This window comes from Amphiura filiformis, chromosome 12 (assembly GCF_039555335.1).
Source record: "Amphiura filiformis chromosome 12, Afil_fr2py, whole genome shotgun sequence".
Classification (NCBI taxonomy): domain Eukaryota; kingdom Metazoa; phylum Echinodermata; class Ophiuroidea; order Amphilepidida; family Amphiuridae; genus Amphiura; species Amphiura filiformis.
In genome coordinates, this window is record NC_092639.1 from 17,850,988 (window position 1) to 17,868,872 (window position 17,885).

The 17,885-nt window shown below is 36.9% G+C and overlaps 1 protein-coding gene across 1 annotated transcript in view; it reads left to right on the forward strand.

The window, feature by feature from the left end:
* Positions 1-17,885, forward strand: part of LOC140166678 (fibronectin-like) — a 174,121-nt gene that overhangs the window by 111,156 nt on the left and 45,080 nt on the right. The window lies entirely within an intron of this gene.

Here is a 17,885-nt window from a genome sequence, read left to right on the forward strand (position 1 = left end):
CTACAGAGATGTTGCGTCAAACGTCAAATTACTATTAACCCCCCGAGCACTACCTGCCGATCTAACATTGCCTCTGATTGGTCAATTACATGATATCTTCACTTTAATCACCAATCAGAATGGAGCTTTGCAAATAATTCACCCGATTTTTTTTGACTAATCGGCAGGCAGTTCTCATGGGGTTAAGCAATTTGTCTGGTTCTATCTGCATTTACTCAAACCGACATGATTTTGCCAACTTTGTGTCATTTGCTGAAACATTTGCTATTATTGTTTTGGAAGAATTTACAAAGTTTGCAAAATATACTGTATAATTTTTGGTTATATGAAAGATAATAGAAAGAGGTTAAAGGTCAAATTGGAAATGGAAGGGTAACTTCCTAAATATGATAGGTTTATGATAATATCAGGAAGATAAGATACAAGAAGGAAAATGGCTAAATCATACTTCCAAGGAAACGGCTCCATCCCGATTCTGGTTTATGTCACCATACATCTTTTACTTATTAGACTTAAATTGGTTATCATATTTTTAGCCTTTAACCATTTTATTTGGTTTACGAGCAATTAACTGGTTACAGAATGAAGATTAAGGGCTATTAGTGTGGAAATAATGTAGTAAGAATGGGGTCTCCCCGTCAGTCCGAAACACAGTCATTCCGAACCACCACTAGTCGGAATTTAAGTTAGGGTTAGGTTTAAGGTTAGGTTTAGGGCTAGGGCTAGCGTTAGGGTTAGGGTTATCAAACCTAACCCTAACCCTAAAAAGTTGGACTAGCGGTGGTTCGGACAGACGGGGTTTCGGACTGACAGGATGTACCCGTAAGAATAGGGTTAAGATAGCATTCTCTTGGTCAGACTGACGTCACACTTGAGAAAAACCTTTGTAACACCAGTGTGCACATGTGTAGTTCCCCTTCATTGAGGCTGATTGCTATTCGTGCGCTTGTGCAAAGGGGACAATGTTCTTGCCTGACAGACCGAATGGTAGCAAGTGAAAGTCAAACCCAGGACCTTTGGTTTACTAGGTTGATGCTCTTAAACTGAGCTAAGAAAAGTAAATTGTGTTTTAATCTTTGATAGATTCCCAGGGTTTTCACTTCATGCCATTTCCAGGATGATTCAAAATTTACAAAAAGTATGAATAAACAAAAGTAGTAAAACTTTCAATGGAAACTAATGAAGGAAAATTTTCATTTTACCTTGCAAATATTTTCGATAACGATCTGTTATCATCCTCGGGCAGTTGTGACTGGCTGATTGTCTTCTTCACAGCTGGGTGGTTTAGGTGTTTCTAGAAAAAGACTTTCGTAAATCTTCGGAAGATCTCTGCCCCCGTCTCTGTTTAAAAAGTATGAAGTTTTAATGTTATCAAAGATTCTGACTGACTGGGCAATATCATTTAATATTGCAGACGATTGTTTGTTTTGGCCTGATTATTTTCCACTAAAAGTTTACAACTTGTGAAGTTCTATTCACATGACAGTTAAGTTACATATTGCCTTGAACATTTCTATATATGTTATATTATCAAAATCTATGTAATATTAGACTATTTAAGCAAGTTGTGACACCAGAATGAACACACTTCTTTAAGGGGTGGGGTATGAACGTTTGGACAGTATTTATTGTGGGACATTAGAGCACATCAGGCATATCGAATTGCATTCTGAATACGAAGAATGTCCTTCTGATATCAAATAATTTTGATTTATGAAATTCGCAATGTAATACACATTTTATGGCAAATGATTAAAAATTGATGTTTTTGATATTTAACAATACTCGAAGAAAATTTTATAAATCTAATGATTTATACTTAAAGTGTATGTAGGTGGGATGAAAAGCCGACGATCAATTGAAAATTTTGACCTTTCGTATTCAAGGTATGGATTTTTTCCAAAAACACCAAAAAAAATTAGGTCTTTGGGAAAAAAAAGCCATATCTTCAATATGAAAGGTCAAAATTTTCAATTGATGGTCGGCTTTTTCTCCCAGCTACATACACTTTAAGAACATGTCATTAGATTTATAAAATTTACTTCGAGGACTTTTATATATCAGAAATGTGAAAAATATCACATTTTAATAATTTGTCATAAAATTTGTATTATATCGTGAATTTCAACAAATGAAAATTATTTGATATCAGAAAGACATTCTTCGTATTCAGAATGCAATTCGATATGTCTGATGTACTCTCATGTCCCACAAAAAATACTGTCGAAACGCTCAAAACGCTCATTCCAGATTCTTTAATACAGCAATGTTCTTTCAAGAATGGGAAAGTCTGTCTCCTTTAAGTGGCCATAGATGTCGTTATGTTTTTAGCAAATTCATGAGTGTTTATATCCAGGTCACAGGTGAACTGTGCCTAATTACTAGGTTCCGAGCATATGCTTCACATGGCTGGCCGACATACCATGTGGTAATGGGACTTATATCCTAGACCTTTATGTTGTGTACATACAAGGCCTACTTACCAATATATTTGTCACTGATATACTTCAATGAAGGGTCCTTCACAAACTATATGGTTTGACCACAGATATTGGAACACAGTGGTTTGACCTGCTTCTACATCAGGCTTCCTCAAATAGATTTGTTGAAGCGCTACATGAAATAAAAGAAAACTGTAATGCGCCACTCAATGATTTAGCATCGCCGGGGGAGTCAGAGGGGGTGTCCCCCCTCTGTAGCTATTGATTTTAAAAAATTTGAGGTGCAAATGACGTCATTTGGTGCATTTTACTATTTTACAAGGATAACATGGTAATCGCATTGTTTAATGTTGAAATGTAGAATATTGGAGATATTCCTGATGGATGAAGTTTGATTTGATTTGATATAAGAAAAATTAATTTAAAAAAAAAATCTAAACGGCACCGCGCACCACTCAGGAAGCCACGGTGCGCCATAAGTGGCGCACGCGCCGCTATTTGCGGACTCCTGTTCTACATTATGGCTATTCCAGTTGAAATCCATGGGGTTACCTGAATGGGTGACTCCATTTGAAATCTACACCCCTGTATGGGAGATTAAGGTCATGTCTTCCATAGTGGGTGTACGGTTTTCAACTGGAATAGAATTTGTTTCCTTAAGGGGGTACTACACCCCTGGCCAATTTTTTGTCTATTTTTGCATTTTTCTCAAAAATTATAGAGCATTGATGATAAGTAAGATATGTATATTATAGGGGCAAGGACTACAACTATTGCAGTGGAAATTTTATTTCAGCACAGACAACAGTTGTGGAGTTACAGCCAAAAATGAGGGAAAACCAATATTTGATCAATAAATCAATAACTACTTGCCTTGAGTTCCTGAATTTTCAGTGCAGTAGTTGTAGTCCTTGCCCCTATAATATACATATCTTACTTGTCACCAATGTATATACTTTTTGAGAAAAATGCAAAAATAGGCAAAAAAATTGGCCAGGGGTGTAGTACCCCCTTAAACGGGTCTTTCCATATATGGAAACACACTTTGGTCTTGATAGGACCTAACTCAAGCTAATTGACAAAGCCAGGTTTTATAAGTATGGCCTTCATTGAAAGAATAGAATAAAATAGAAGATGGCAGACTGTAGAAAATAATTGGGTGCTCCAACTAATCAAGTGAACCATTTTACGGTCAGCCATTGGGTCAAGAGAAAGGAAATTCATAATCCAACCTAAATGCTGCTTAGGCAATTGGATTTCAGAGGGTTAACCTATTAATTATACACAGTGCTAAATAAAATTTTGATGTGAATTTGAAAATTAACTCTGGCATCAAATTCTCTGGGACAGATCTAGATTTGCACAAATCAATTTGAGTCTCAGAAGTGCAAAGTTTTTAAAGTTGGCATTGGCAGTAATATCTAGATATTGATTTGTGCAAATCTTTATAAAGAACTCAGTTTTGTAATATTTTTTAAGGTATAGGCCTATGTTGTGCTAAACAAATTTGTTGTCATTTTGAAGCTTATTTACCAGTATTTATAGCAGGAGTGACTAACTTTTTTGAACCTGAGGGTTGCATTGTGAAGTTCAGACTAGTCCTTCAAGAATGACTATCGCTTCTCGGCCTTCGGCCTCGTTGTTCGGCTTCGCCAAGCCCCCCCCCACATAGCCGAGGTCATTCTCGAAGTACAAGTTCAGACAGTTTGAAAGGCCATGCACATCAGCGTTAATTTTGCTATCAACTTTTGTTTTATAATTTGCATAATATTAATTTGTGTAGGAAAAGTGTTGCAGGCCTTATTGGGCATTGACGGGGGCTGCATATGTTCCATATACCGCAGGATGGCTATCCTGTTTTACAGCTATTATTTATAAAGCGAAATTCAACATATTGACCCTGCTTTCATCCATGGGAAAGGGTCACATATGTGAGAATTGCATGTTTCTTGCACAAATTTGTCTGTTCAGTGGCAAGAATCAACTGGAATCTTGTACATGCAGGCCTACTATTCAACAAAGTTTACCCCGCTCATGTCAGTGGTGTGCGCAAAGGGGGGGGGGCAGGGGGGCCATGACCCCCCACTTTTGTTGGTCATTCGTAGGATTCGGGGGGAAAACATCAAAATTTGCCCCTAATCAGACTCCATTCGGGGGAACTGAACAACCTGGCCCACCTGCACTTTCAATGTGCTGCGCACGCCACTGGCTCATGTAGTGTGACAGTGCTCAACGATATTTCACAAACAATGATTAGGCATAATGTGCATATCTATGTAATACTCTGCTACCTGTTATGATAATTATACCAACTGTTTTTCCTCTCGCTTGACTGGCACCATACCATCCGGTATTAAACTACCTTGACTACTAACTTAGCATTTCTAAACAATGTTCTATGACAGCCCCCGGGTGACAGCCTAAGAACAAACATAGCACATTATCGTTTGCGCCGTGCGTGTAATACTGGATCTTTTCCAATACAATTTTGGATCCAACTGGAAATATATTTATAGCTTGTGATCCACCCTGTAATTATTAGTGGTTGAAAGTGGATTTGAGGTATGGTATATGCAAGGCTTAGGAACCAGGGGGCTTGGGGGGCTCAGCCCCTCAATAATTACAGTGCGGGGCTGGAGTACCTTTCAGCCCCCCCCAATAATCATAGGTGAAGTAAAAAAATTGTGATAAAATAGAGGGAAAATGGGTGTTTGTGACCTATATTTTGCAAAATTTTCTGACTCACAGGGGGAAACCTCGGGCACCCCCCCAGAGTGGCCCACCAAAATGTTTTCAATTTTCAGCCCCCCCCCCCATGTTGAAAATCTTCCTAAGCCAATGATATGTGTGTGCAAAGTATCATTATTTAGGTGAAATTAAGCCTAAGAACACACCAAAGTGCCTATATGGTGCATTATCTTTTGCACCATGCATGTAATGCTGGATCTTTTCCAATTGGATCTAGTAAAAAAATATGATACTAGTATGGTATTATATGTATTAATAGCTAATAAGTTATTTGATGAAGCGAATTTTTGGGTATGGTATAGGCAAAGTGTAAAGTAAAATAGGTGAAATTAAGAACACACCAATGTGCCTACAAAGACCTACATAGTGTATGTCTTTTGCACCATGCGCACCCGGGCATGCGCATAATACTGGATTTTTTCCAACACAATTTTGGTATTATTAGTTCTTAGTTGAATAGAATTTGAGGTATGGTACTAAAGGCCTAGGTAGCCTTTGTGCAAAGTATCGATTAGGTGAAATTAAGAATGCACCAATGTGTTCTAAATATTGCATATGTGACATGATCAAGGGGAGTGAGTCGCATGTCGACCCTGGTCGAAAATGAGTTTTACATACGTTTGTAAAGAGGACATTTAGAGCTTTCAGAAACTGAAAACCCCAAGTTGATACACTTTCTTTGCCAATATCTCAAAATCAATGTTAGCAACATCCGACTCATTTCCCTTGATCATGTCACATATCTTTTGCACCATGTACAATTTTGGATCCAATACTGGAAATCAATTAATATAATAACATTTAGAACCACCTAGCATTATTAGTTTGCAGGTATATTCAAAGTATCATTATTAATATTAGGTTAAATTAAGCCTAAGAACACACCAAAGTGCCGACATAGTGCATTATCTTTTGTATTATCATAATACTGGATATTTTCCAATGTATTAATAACTTTGGATCCACCTGTACAAATTTTTTGGTTATCATGGTATTGGGTGAAAATGAGGACTACACATAGCATCGGAAATAGTTATGTACACATGCACCTGTTATTTCTGCAGGTGCTCATATTGTATAGGCTGATTGAACTTAAAGGAAGTGTCTGGCAATCACAACATTAGGTCTTATATGTTAGAGAAATAATTATCAAGCATGAATCACATGGTTTTATTTAAAACAAACTCATAGTGACCATAAAAACGAATAAAAATAGCCAAATCTCAACACGCGATATTCAAAATTCCTGCGCCGAAATTGTCTAGAGCAATGACGTCCCAATAATTCAATGAAGTCTGACGACAAATGAGCACAAATAACCAAGACGTCATTGCTCTTAAAATTCTTTTGTTTTATATTGTTTTTCAGCGATTGATCAATTTACATAACTTAGCAAAGAAAAGTTGTACCAACATGGGGTTTTCAGTTTCTGAAAGCTCTGAATGGTACAAGACAGAAAAGGCAAACAGATAGAAATTTATAGAGTTTCATCTGAGGTGGACTAAGTATATATTTGGATTGTCAGAACACCTTCCCCAATCAAACACATTTCTCTTGCATTTGATCATCTTCTACTCTTCCCTAGAAAAATCATTATAATACCAAATCTACACACCATGGAATTCACCATATCATGTCCAAGCTCACATTGGGTGCCCCATTCCTTTTTTAAAGGAATTTTTATTAGAAACATGTCTAAAACTCATTTTTGACCATGCAGGGTTGACATGTGACTCATTCCCCTTGATCATGTCACAATTATTTTGTGTGCTTTAAATGACAAAATTGCCCACAATTTGTTCTTTATCAGCGTGACAAATTTATGTTCGTATAAATGTAACCACATTCAATGTAATACATATAATATCCTCAAAGGCTTTTGAATTCTTCCTTTCTATTGTCCAAAAACAATTTGGGACATTAAATTTATTCTATTTACATTTTATAGACAAGTTTATCTCTGTGTCATTGTCCTACATCTAAAGTAATGCTGATTTGGTGCATATCATTGGCCTGCAGATACTTAGCCAATTAAAGTTTGATTCTTTACATATATATGCGGCGTGACCGGTACAGTGCGTCCAGTGTCTAGACCCGGTCTAAGCCTGGGCTCAGTGTACACTGCCCATTGTCTCAGACATTTATGTTGACACCCACATTGAAAAATAATATTATACCCTGGCATTATACATACTCTCAACATGATTGTATAACATAACATTTTCAGGGTAGAGAAAGACATGATAGAGAATAGTGAACTAAAGTGTTTCAGCATTGAATATCACAAATTATTTTTTTTATTTATAGAAAACATGTCTTGATATAAAAGAAACTAAATGTAAACAAAATAAAAATATGACATTCTTTATAGGTATAAACTTGCCACACCACTTTTCTTGATATTTGAATAATGCGCCAAATTAAAAGAATATAGCCTTGGACAACTGCAAAAATGGACCGTTTTGTTCCATTTGTGTTGATTTGGATCATGTTGGTCTTAACCTCGGTTTAGACATTGATATCAATAATTTTACATAATTGATAGATTTTATTCTGATCTCTATGTCTTGCCCACCTCTGCTGTAAATAGATCTTTACTAGCTTTCTTGCACAGGCTTGAGAATTTTCATGTCCAATTTTCTGCACTTTCTTTTAATTTCAGGCAGTTTTTAGCCAAATTTCACACACTTTTACAGGTTTTTTTTTTCAAACATGGATGATCATCCTCATGCCTGCTTGCTTGCAAGTGGCTGTGCTGTCTTGGTTATCATGGTGTACAGGAGTAGACGAAAATAACCAGAGAAAATTGCTGATCCCATAACTGCTCTCAACATTACAAGCTCAAAATCGTTTGCGGCAGCTAGAAAGATTACTTCAGAGCCTATAATACTATAGAACCAAGACAAGTTGGTCTAAAAGACAAACAAAATACCAAACCAAACCATGATCTTCTGAATTGTAAACATTCAAAATGTCAAAATCATGATCAGATCTAAAAATCACTCTCTAAATTCTAAAGAGTGAAAAAGTCAATCCTCCTCGGAGTGACTCTTCGGGTCAATCGAAAAGATTGATATTTCAATCTACCAAGAGTGAAAATCACATATTTTCCTCCATACGAGTAAAATTTTCACTCTGCAAAGAGTGAAATTTCAATCTTTTAAGTGAAATTTTCAATCTTTTCACAGAGTGTTCCCTCAGCACAATCTCTCTCGATTGAAGTGTGTTTAAATTTAATAAACATAAATAAACTTCAATCGAGAGAGATTGTGCTGAGGGAACACTCTGTGAAAAGATTGAAAATTTCACTCTAAAAAGATTGAAATTTCACTCTTTGCAGAGTGAAAATTTTACTTGTATGGAGGAAATTATGTGATTTTCACTCTAAGTAGATTGAAATATCTATCTTTTCGATTGACCTGAAGAGTCACTCCGAGGAGGATTGACATTTTCACTCTTTAGAATTTAGAGAGCATGAATTGGTCGGTACAATTAATGTTCTTTTGACTCACGTGTATATGATTCAGGTAGAAAACCTTTTTAAAAGTACTACTATCAATCAGTAATCAAATCACTCGTAAATGTCCATACTAATATATCAATAGATCATGACTCGTTAGAAAGCATTTTATTTTTACACTTTTAGGTCAATATTGTTTTAAAAAAACACTTTCATATGTCTGCACCTGATACTGTATGCAGTCTTTCCCCCTTAATCAGGCATTGCCAGCGGGTAGTGATAAGTCAAGCAGATTTTCTCTGCAGAAAATCTACCTGTTAACGAGACATGTTCAAAGGAATCCCGCCTATTATAGGCGATCTATAATTGAAAACAGAGATAATAAAAAAACCTTTTTAAAGGGTTAAGCAGCGCCAAGGATTTATCATTTAAATATTGGTGCAATGCACTTAAAACCCACCCATAATCATATACCAAAATCGCTGAAAAGGTACGGTACCCTAAAACCGTGGCACATCCCCGTATATACCTCCAACCAGGGAGACCCCTCCCCACGTGTATTTTGTATCAGGGGCGGCGCCACAGGGGGGGGCAAGGGGGGAAATTGCCCCCTATGATTTAAAAAAAAAGAGGTAAAAGGAAGGAAAAAAGAAAGAGAAAAGGAAAGAGAAAAAGGAGAGAGAAAAGGGAGGGGAGAGAAAAGGAGGAGGGAGAAGAAGAAAAGGAGCCATTCCCCCGGGCCATTCCCCTCCCTGGCCATGGATAGGGAAACTCCCCCTTCGGACCAAGAAGATAGCATAAAGAACCTAATCTTTCGTTCGCTACACTCGCGAATGGGCAAATTTGGTCCTTTTCTGGCCGAAAAAGCATTAAAAAAGCATTTTTTCGATCGCGGCGCTCGCAAAGTGCCCCCCCCATATTTTGATAGGTAGATGGTCCATACAATCATTCCCCAATGTTGACGCCTGTATGTGGGTTTCTGACCAAAGTAACCTCATATTTGGCCATTTTAGCCTAAAAAGTGCCAACTTTTTTTTTGTTTGTGCGACTTTATTTTACCGTTTCACTTCGTGCACATTTGTACCATGAACTTATTTTTTTGCCAAAAGGTGCTGGATTTACTAATTGAGTAGGTCCATGCCTAAAACCAGCGGGCTGAAAGTCGGGCCCGTGAATGAAATCCATGAAAATATGCGGTTGGAAAATAAATAAATAACCCTAAAAAGGGTGAAAATGGTGCATCAAATGGCTTCATTTGTGCTTTCATTTTGAAAATTTTCCAAATTATGAGGGGGGCACATCCCCCCTCAGACAACCCCCTGCGTCGCGCAAGCACGACGGCCAGCGCTAACGCGCCGCATAAGGAATTTCAAAAATTGTTTTGCCCCCCCTATCAAAATACCCTGGCGCCGCCCCTGTTTTGTATCGTGTATGATCATGAGAATTGAATATTTCGGATAACCTTGCTTTTCCTTGTGTTTATAACACTTTTTAAGTCAAAGTTTTTACTCCCGTCCTCTATCAAAGTAAGTTGACAGCCCTGTTGTCGACTCCGTGAATTTGTTTATTTCACTGAATACTGCATGTGTGAACTACATCTAGGCCTATATACTCACACGCAAAATACGGGAGTTGTGAAAGATAAGACTAATTACATCAACTGACCATGCTGAGTGACGACCAACATCAAAATACCGTACCTGGGAACCAAGGGAGAACAGTAGCTAACAGTGCCAGTGCATTGATTGGTCACCCCAGGTTAAATAAGAAATAAATAAATAAATAAATAAATAAAATGATGACGTAACAGCTGTTGATCAGTCACTAGTATCCTTGACTCGCAATGCATTATGGGGGTTTCACTCTCATGTAATCTCTTTCTCAGTCAGTTACTGACATGTAAAACAAACCCATGACAAATGACTGTTAAAAAGACCAATATGTTTAATCTCTTTCTCAGTCATGTACTGCCATACAAAACAAACTCATAGCAAATACAGAATGTGCATGCGCTTAACCTACATTTTCGATCTCATTTGAGCTCGATTATCGTATGTATTTTGGTGTATCAACAAAAGTTGAGGTATATTACCTATCGTATGCAAGCCATTTCGGTGAAATTAAATAGGGAAGCATCGCCTCAAAAAGACTAGTTTGCGTCTGACGTCACTGTCAATCAAATTGCCTACGATCCTTGATTGGTTAATAGCGCGTAAAAGGAAGGTCAATTTATCTGGTGTCGATCAGAGAAAAGGAATAGCACAAAATGGCAAAAAATAACATACTTTAACAAGGCAAAGAGTAACTTTTCTAGGCATTGTTGACATGGTGCCTTTGCAAAAGAAAGTTTGCTACTATAAAGAACTAACTTTTGAGATGGTTTGTATGTTTGAAGGTGCAAAATTAACAATAAGGCACCCGGTTTTATCGCCGCGTTCAGCAACTCATATCATCATGACACTTGTAAACAAACGTGCTCGAGTTTGATTGACAGATGACGTCAGACGCAAACTAGTCTTTTTATCTCTGTCTTCCAGTATAAGGAAAAATAACAAAGCAAGCAACACCCATGTATGCAATGTAGGCACGGCTATGCAAATATGGTACGCATTTGTCAGAATAAGGCAAGCACAATGGGGCACGGTGGGGTGTGTCTGTGGTTACCATGGTTACTCTCTGATTAACAGATATCAAAATACACGGGGATTTGGTTGGTAGATTTCTGGGCGCAAGAAAAATATAATCAAAATATCTATATAAATCAAGTATAGCACACACAAAACTATGGCAAATATAAAAGGTATGATAGCCCACCCTGTCTGATAAAGTCTGGTTTTCATTATTTTTTTTGCACAGCTATGATATATTATGATATAAAAATGTTCATGATATTGAAGGATGGGCAAGTGGAAAGTTTCAAGCCTGTCACACAGGATTCCTGGGTTCGAATCCTGGCAGAGGATTTTTTTCTATCTATTTTCAACCCATTTTTGTAAATATTCATGTGAACGTATATATGTGACCATCCATCTCAAACCGCTCGTAAAGTCGGCAAATTGTATTTCGAGTTACAGTGCAAAATGTGCATAAAGGTTGTATTCATATGTACCTAATGTTTGTCCTACATGTATCTCATTTTAGTGTCAGTCAAATGTCAATCTTTAATCCTATTGTTGAAGAGAATAATAAGCTTATACTTATGTATAGAGTTAGTAAATAACTCTAGTCTTTGTTTGCTTTGGCCAAATTCTGCTCAAGTGGTGGGTTAACTAACAATCAACAATGAGAGGACATTCCTGAACCTCGTTGACTTGGGGATGATTTGAAGTGACCGCCAATTATGACAATTTGATATGTAATACCAGCAATGTGAGAAAAGAGAAATAATGTAGCACCAAAATAATATACCCTTTTACTGAAGGAGCAAAGTTTTTAAACTTCAAAACAAGCCATAACTCCGCTTCTGGATATTGTTTAAGTCAAATGATATATCATTGTAAAGCTTATGATATATATTTTCTAAACACGGAAGAAAACAAAATTGACTAGGGGCCGACTTTACGAGCGTTTCGACGTGACGGTCACATATTGCCCTGGGTAATATTCTTTTTGCACTTCTATATATGTCTTATATGGGTTAAATAAATTGAGGTGATAGAATTATAATCGATAGGTGAAATAATAGATTACTTCATTAATTAAATGAATTAGCAGTGGATTAGATCTTACACTTCCCTTAACTGTTTTTGACAACTTGGTTATGTCATGTTAGCATTAATAGTCAGTACAGGGTTCCATGTGCAAAGTACAGGGTTCTCTCTGCTAAATAAATAAAATAAATAAATTTCGGTGTTTTATATAGCACTTTTTCCCAGATCTCAGAGGGATCAAAGCGCTGTTATTTCGCTGCCATGGTGAATCATCACAATCAGATCGCATCAACTAGGCTGGTTGCAGCCGAACTTGGCGCAAACCTATCCGGACTTAGATTGTAACATCCACCAATTATCTATGCAGCTCCCCAAATTACATTGGGGGAAGGAAGTTTTTGATAACCAAACAACTAATCACCAGAGAAAACCTGCGAGAGCGAGCATGGAATTGGGATAAACCAAGTGCACATGAGTCCTTGGGCCGCGCCGGGGCTTGAACCCGGGACCTCAGTAGTGCAAGGTGAGGGAATAACCGCTGCGCCAACTCACCCTCCCAGTTAACTCGCTAACTCATCAAATGTTGAAATTTGCTCCCCAAAATACTGTAAACTTTATCTGAAATGGTGCTGAACCAAGGCATGTTTGTACTCATTCAAATGCAGTATGATCACTAAACTGATAATTCTCATTTTTGTTGCTGCTGAAACAATTGCATTCTTTCACTCTGCACAAGAAATTGGTTAGTTAATAAGTTATGTAAAGTGAAGTGTGAAGCCAAGTGTGGAATTTGATTAAATTCATTAATTGTTATGTCATAATTGATTATAATATTAGTCAGAAGCTTATCAAATTTATTTTTTAGTCAAAGGATGAAGTTTTAAGTGGGGTATTGGTGCAATGAGCTTGGTAAAATGCAAAATCAAATGAATGACAGAGATATCGGAGTCAAGTTAGCTCAATTGTTACGGCGTTCGACTATGGTGCGAGAGGTTGCGGGTTCGAACCCTGGCGGTGCCTAGTATCGTCTCGTTGTAAACCGTACAAAACTTGGGGAGCTGATCCTGGTTGCGATGGTTATTTGTGGAATGTCTAGGGTGTGCACTTTTGTAGCAGCAAAGTCCCTGATTTGTTGTTAAATGGTTTATGGAATGATGTGGGCCGTAGTGGTCAGTGACAACCTGTAAAGTGTGCTGAGGCTTGTGGATCAACGTCTAGGCATTGTGTCTGTGCGTAGCGCACTATAAATCACTGCGCTTTTTAAAAAAAATATAATTTTCAACTGCAAAATAAACATTTGAACAGGATTTATGAAAAGCAGTAGAACTAACAAACTGGATCATTCTGCAACTGAGAGGAAGAAACCATGTTCTTTTATCTTTAAGTTTACAAAACTTGTTTATTATTTATTTACTTGCATTAGTGATTCAATCATGCGTAATTTTAATTTGGGTGTTTCTTAGGATTTTACAAAAAAGACAGGAAAGAAATTATAAGACTGAGTGACCTAAACAAGAACAGATCCGGTAACTAGTCATCATGGTCATAAGGTGTATTGATATTGAATCATTATTGTTTTAATTATTTTAATATAAGTTGATTCATTGATGGAAAATTGAAAGTAAACACACATTTGTCATTTTTACTGATGACTGTATTCAAGATTTTGACTATAGTGTGTATCATCTCTAGTTCAGAGTAACACGATGTTGGATTTCTCAGTGGCAGATCCGAATCATGGACTGTTTATTTGTACAGTCCATGGACAGACTATAACAATTATTAGCCAAATGCATGAAAAACTTATTTGGGGATGAACTGATGAAAATGATAAGAAGGCTTGAACAAATTTTTAATCTTTATCCAGAGCAGCCAGCACACATTAAGGTTGTAAAAAACAAACAAAAAACACCAGTGCATGTGGCTGGATTCGAACCGGTGACCCCATTGTAATGCTAGTACAATGCTTTAACCAACTGAGCAATTGAGACATACTAGAGAAGAGTGGAAGATTGAAATCTGTAGGTGCTTGGTTCAAATGATTTGAAATGTGTTTTCATTCAACCTTTGCAGAACCACTGATCAAAATGATCACAACACAAAGCCTATGGCATATAAAAATTTGGGACAGTTTTATAAGCCCAGGCTTGGAGCAGTAACCAATGGTTACTAATGTGCACTACGACAGCGAATACGGCTGAAGTAATGAGAATTGGTCTGCACAGTGTAACTAAATATTATGATGCTTTATATCAAAAGGTATATTATGTCAGCAAAAGATATTATGTCAGCAATACAATGCTAGTCCCAAGTTTTAATGAGGATTGAAGTTGGCCAATAAGTTTCCTGATTGAATCAGATCATGTCACATGATAATAATACTGTAAATGGGGATATTTCGTGAGGGTTTAATTTTCGTGAATTTCGGGATTGGAGCTCCAACCGCGAAAATGACACCTTGCGAATATATGCAACAATGTATTACAAGTATAGGGCAGGACTTAGTAATCGCGAAAAAATATACGCGAAAATGTCTAAATTACGAAAATAACTGCTCGCGAAAATATCCCATTTTACAGTAAACAAAACAGACCAGCAAAGGAAGTCAAGCTGTAACTAATACTTGAAAAAATGTGTTTATTATTTGTTTACTTCTGGAGTTGATTCAGTCATAGGTTTATAAAAATAGGTAGAAAAGTATCAAAAGTAGAAAAAAATGGCAAAATACTGGATTATTTCATGCAAAATGACTTTCTGCTGTGGCATAAAAAAAAGGTGACGCAGGCAGGTGACGGCCCAGGGGGGACCACTCGCATAAATGGCCTGTACGCATGTGTGACCAAGAAAACAAGGAAAAATTGGTGTTTTTTTAGGCAAGGCAAGTTACACATGTGATGCATTTGGGGCTTAAAAAACACTGATTTTCAAGAATAAGGGTAGTTTTCTGAAACTGATGAACAACTTGTTTAGGGTGCCTTTTCAAATTTTTGGTAAAAAAGTCCAAAAAGGGTACATTTGTTGCATTTTACTAGCCAAAAACTGGCTGGGGGTAAATCCTATATTAAATTATCTTATTTAGGGGCTAAATTTGCTGGTAGGTTAAAACTTGTTTAGGGGGTGTTTCAATAAATTTGATCATGCATGCATACACTATCATACTTGAGTGGCCCCCCTAGGGATGACAGGACACTCAACATCAACTTTTATTAGCCTTATTACATCTCACCTTAACACCAAAATCAAATTTAAATGCAACTTGTATTAATTTGATCAAGTAAAGATTAACTCAAAAAAAATCCCTCTTTTTTGTAATTCCCATGAGAAACATTTTGTTGTAAAGTGTAACAAAAAACATATATATGGTTTCTATTTTTAGGGAAAAAATAAAAACCTAGCCAATAAAACCTTGAAACACTGGGTGTTGCTCCAATGGGCTATTCCATTTAAATTTCACACTACCCCTGTGGAAGATTTAGCTAAAGTCTTCCACAGAGGGAGTATAAGTTTCAAATAGAATAGACAGTTGGGTAACTTCCATTTGAAATATTCGCTCTGGTTGTGAAAGATATAGGTAAAGCCGTAACACAGGGGGAGTATGGGTTTCAAAATGATTAATGCTGACCAATACATTTGAAAAACATACTCCCCCTGTGGAAGATATATCCAAAATCTTCCATAAGATGCAATTAAAAAAAAAAATTTTAAACACATGTTAAGCTGTAAATTGCATAAATTGGAACATTTTTTAATTCTTTTTGTAAATTTCAATTTTTTAACAATTTTTTTGCAAAAATAATAAAAAGAAACAAGTCTAGGGTCGGGCCTATTTTTAGGGTCGGTCGGGTTACGCCAATCAAACAATTTTTTTTATGCCTAAGGGTAGTGTGGATGGAATAGCCCAATTTCAAAGTCACTGAAAGACTTGGCCTTAAACTTGGCCTTAAATCAACGCTTAATCACTTGGCATGGGAATGCATGTCTGCAGCTTGTTTTACCAAATTCAACTTCCGTTTTGGGAAACTGTTTGTCACTTAGCCACCTTCGTATACATTGTAGTATCTAAATATATATATTGGCTGACATTTTGGCTACTTTGTTTAACCCTCATGCCCTATTGTGCTTTTTGGCGACTGGAAAAGAAAGAAAGAAGGAATATAGAGAGGAGATGAACAAAGAAGGTGTTTGTTTTAGTCGGGATTCGAACCCGAGACTCCTCGCATGCCAAGCATGGGTCGGCGACTGCCATGGGTGTTTTGCTGACCCAGCCAATGAAACTGTGTGTGTATATCAGTTGTGGTGATTTTGTCATTGCATAAGGCCCATGAAAGTAAATTCCGAGTTTATCATCACTTTTTTTTTCCAGGTTGGTGAGGTGACTTTTTCATTTTTCATTTTTAATTATTTCATCAGATTTCATTATTGACCTAAAATGTGTGTTGATTTAAAAGCCAAACTCATGTATGTGATTTATAAACATGTATGTTTTTTTATATGGGTAGGGACTGGAAAAGTTAGAATTTATGTTTTACAAACAAAAATATATGTTTCCCATTGCTAAAACTGGTGAAAACACTGATACTTTGAAAGTAATGAATTATTTTGGCATTTTTGAAAATTTGACGCGGGTATTTTAGGTTTCCAAAAAGTGACGCGGACGGGGGATGATAAACTCGGAATTGACTTTCACGCGCCTAACATGGGATGCAGGCAAGTGTAGTGTTTATATATCACATAATATTTTGCAGTACCTGGGTCCTGTGAGTGTTGGGGTTAAGTGAATTTGTCAAACAATCAAGTGGCTTGTGAAGCAAAATCAAATTTTAAATTTAATTTTGAGACAGTGCAACATATTAAACACCTTCTTATTATGTTACCACAAACCCTAAGAGAAATCCCTTATAGGATCTGTGAAGTTACTAACTGGAATGTTACAAATACTACACTTTGTAGTGTATTTACTCCACATAACTGGAGGAACTGCATGTAGCCACAAACACACAGTGCCAACTTGTGTGATCCAATCAGAGAAGGTCTTCTGACACTATTGGTGTACAAGCCAATATGGAATCAATTTGAGCCAATTTATTTATGTTATCTCTCATTTTTGCCTCTATGATATCTCACAGACTTTTTCAATTTATGTGTGCATGCTGACAAATATGTGATCAAAGTGGATTATAACATCTCCCAAATATTTTTCTCTGAATCTTAATGTTTTGGGTTATAGCCTACCCCCATGTAATGTTGTAGAAAACAGGTATTGTTTTGCCATCAGTGACAAACCTTTGAGATGTGGTGTTACAGGAGGCTTCTGCAAGTGACATGGAAAGACAGGAGAACAAATTCCTGGATTCTAGACAAGATTGGTACATTAGTCTAACCATGGAGAGAAAGCAGAAGTATGGCCATATTGTCAGGAAACAGAGAGGTGTAGAAAAACAAATTTTGCAAGGGGCTATGGAAGGTAGACGAGGAAGGGGACATCCACCAACATCTTGAACTAATGACGTGAAGCTGGTTTCTAACCAAGAATGCAAAATCAGTTCGAGTGATATAAAGACCACAGTTGTGCTACAGAGCACCACC